Below are 3,834 nucleotides of genomic sequence, written 5' to 3' on the forward strand. Positions count from 1 at the left end.
GGGGAGGAGGGGGAGGGGGAGGGAGAGAACCTGCGCCTACCTTCTCCCCCTCCACCACCACACACTCTCGCATGAACCAGATCATAGCGCATGCCTTCTCTCCCCCCCCCCCCCGGCGGGCGTAGCTATTAGTATATTAAGACCATGTAATTCACTGTATCCTCTGAGGACGAGTCCCGGACAGGACACGAAACGTCGGGAATAAATTACCTACTCCTGAGTCTGGTGTTTTCTACGTTTCCACCATTATGTTTCCCGGACTCCAGCTTTTTTCGCACATATATATATATGTATTTCACTTATATTATTTTCTAAAATGCTTTGTTCTAGTATATAATTCTGGTTTAAGCCGGAGGTGTAGTAACTGTTAACAAAAACAAGTCATTGTAATATGAGTGTTACAGCACAAAGGAGAGATGTACGAGGGGAGTTCACATGACAAATATTGACAACTAAACGTATTACAACGTTGAACCAAAATTGACATTCATTGAGAGATGCTATCTGCGCTGGTATGGCCCTATGATGAGAATGGAACCCAATAAATGCAGCATCCATTAGTACCATTGGGCTCAAAGAGGACCAAGATTTTCAGACCGACCTAGAAAAAGGTCAAGGAAGAGGTACCTAGGAAGATGGAGTAGGAGAAGCGGTGGGTCTGAGATGAGTCGTTAAAGAATATGAAGGAGAATGGGCGTTGCTGACCTCAGGAGGAACTTGACCATGTAACACTATTAGCCATAATTACTTAGTCTGACCTGCAACATGATGGACATGTCAGTCAATCTTAGCTGGTGTGAAATGAGAAGTGAGAAGGAAAACGCATGTGCTCTCTTCTATAACACAATATTGAATCGTATATTTCTTCTTATTTGGTTACATCCTGGTGGCAGCGAACTCTAAGCCATCCTCGGAACAGAAAACTACCGACCTCATATAAATCAAGCCTCATATCTTCACGACTTTCAAACAATACTGTACCATCACGCCCAACACAAACACGATCCCAACACCAAAACACGCCCACGCCTCCGCTGTCTTCATTTCTTCATGGCCCAAGCAAGCCCACTCCGAAGCATCTGCTCTTTTCACGTCTTAACGAGACAATTAGTGTCTCAGTACGCCCACTCTGCAAGTAACCTAACATAACCCAGTGCATTCTGGAACAAAACTCACGCGACTCCAAGCATCTACCATACTTCCCGGAGGAGGCGATCGACAGTCCATCCATCTTCCAGCACCACCTACCACGAGCCTACTAAGATCTGAGTTGTTTATCTCAGCGCTTAGCTGACACCGCAATTCTCTACTCAGCACAACAACGCCCTCAAGCAGACGCGCATTCGCGCAGGCTACTCTACCCACGCCACCGTCCCCTCCAACGCCCGCCTCGCCAAGACGAATCGTTCAGCGGACGCGCATAAAAGTAGCGAACCTTACGTACACCACTGTCCCCTCCAGCGGCAGATTAGACGCTTTGTATCGTTTTTTTGCCGTTCATGTAACGTCACTTTGCACACATATCCCTTTTACAACTTTGAGTCATACTTCTGGTTCCATTGTGTTGATAGCACACATATTCACAAAAAGTGTTACAATTTCTATAGTATATATTACTTCCATATCTATATGACAAGAGGTTTTTCCCTCTTAAAGGGAGGGAGCTAAATCGGAGGCACGTACCTAATCCAATCCTTTTCACCATTCCCCTCCACTATCCTTTTCACTCCTCCCATCGCAGCTCCTCATACTTATATATATATATATATGTATATATATATGTATATATATATGTATATATATATACATATATATATACATATATATATATACATATATATATATATATATATGTATATATATATATATATATATGTGTGTGTGTGTGTGTGTGTGTGTGTGTGTGTGTGTGTGTGTGTGTGTGTGTGTGTGTGTGTGTGTGTGTGTGTGTGTGTGTGTGTGTGTGTGTGTGTGTGTGTGTGTGTGTGTGTGTGTGTGTGTGTGTGTGTATCGAATCAGCCACCCTGAGTCCAGTGCTGAACAAAGTCCTCTTTTATAGCATTCCATGATTCACATGACCTCGCCATCCTCTGCCACGTCACTCCTGCAAACTTCTCAATCTCACCTCTCCATCTCCTGTCTGGTCTTCCTCTTTCACGCTTCCTATCTCGCGGCGTTCACTCAGCAACACACTTGCTCTATCGCTCATTAGTCGTTCGCATTAACTTACCTGCCCAATTCCATTTCCTCTCACCGCCTCCACAGTATCTTTCACTCTAGTCTGCTCTCCCACTCAATTTGCTCTCTTTCGGTCTCTCAGCGTTATCCCCATCATTGATCTCTCCATTCTCCTCTGTGTAGTCCTTAGTTTTGTCTCCATTGCCCGTAGATTATTGCTGACAGAATGGATTGGTTGTAAACTTTGTTTCAAACATAAAGGTAGAGAGCCTTTCAGGATTATATTATACTTACCAAACACTTTCCGACCAATTGTAATACGACTTTTTATTTTATAATTATGATCTTTTGTCACTTTCACTATCTGGCCTAAATAATTATAATTTTCAACTTCTTCAAGACTCTCACCATCGATTATAATCTCTTTACTTTGAACTTTCGTGTTGAACATTACTTTGGTTTTACTTTTATTCATTCTTAAACCTACTTTGAAACTTTCCTTGCTCAGATCACTCAGTATATCTTGCAAGTCTTCTTCTCATTCTGAAATAAGAATAATGTCATCATAGGTGGTTCAAATATTTGCCATTAATCATCAAATATTTCTCTACCCAACTCAAACTTCTGAAAATCTCTTCCAAACAAGCTGTAAATAATTTGGGTGAAATAGTATCGCTTTGCCGTACTCCTTTTTTGATTTTGATCTTTTCTGAATCTTTATGTAGTCGAATTATAGCGGTACCTTTCGCACAGACCTTTTCTAAAACACTTACGATCTGTTCGTTTTTGCCCTGGTTGCGTAGCGAGTTTAGTATTGCTATTTGTTCTGCTGAGTCAAAGGACTTCTTGTAATCTACAAAAGCTAAACAGAGAGGTATATTATATTTTGTCGTTTTCTCGATTAGTTGGTTAATCACCTGCAAATGGTCTAGAGTTGAGTATCCGCCCCTAAAACCTGCTTCTCTTGGTTGGTTTTTATCTAAAAATTGACGTAGTCTATTTGTAAGGATCTTGGAAAATAGTTTATATACACTTGATAGTAAGCTAATCGGTCGATAGTTACTAAGGTCTTTCTGGTCTCCTCTTTTATGAAGCAAAATCACTATAGCATTGTACGACGATTCAGGGACGCTTTCTTAACGTAAACACTGTGTGTGTGTGTGTGTGTGTGTGTGTGTGTGTGTGTGTGTGTGTGTGTGTGTGTGTGTGTGTGTGTGTGTGTGTGTGTGTGTGTGTGTGTGTGTGTGTGTGTGTGTGTATGTGTGTGTGTGTGTGTGTGTGTGTGTGTGTGTGTGTGTGTGTGTGTGTGTGTGTGTGTGTGTGTGTGTGTGTGTGTGTGTGTGTGTGTGTGTGTGTGTGTGTGTGTGTGTGTGTGTGTGTGTGTGTGTGTGTGTGTGTGTGTGTGTGTGTGTGTGTGTGTGTGTGTGTGTGTGTGTGTGTGTGTGTGTGTGTGTGTGTGTGTGTGTGTGTGTTAGTGTGTGCGTGTGTGTGTGTGTGTGTGTGTGTGTGTGTGTGTGTGTGTGTGTGTGTGTGTGTGTGTGTGTGTGTGTGTGTGTGTGTGTGTGTGTGTGTGTGTGTGTGTGTGTGTGTGTGTGTGTGTGTGTGTGTGTGTGTGTGTGTGTGTGTGTGTGTGTGTGTGTGTGTGTGTGTGTGTGT

The sequence above is a fragment of the Oratosquilla oratoria genome, chromosome 38, assembly GCF_046742065.1.
Source record: "Oratosquilla oratoria isolate Oo_2021 chromosome 38, ASM4674206v1, whole genome shotgun sequence".
Taxonomy (NCBI): Eukaryota; Metazoa; Arthropoda; class Malacostraca; order Stomatopoda; family Squillidae; genus Oratosquilla; species Oratosquilla oratoria.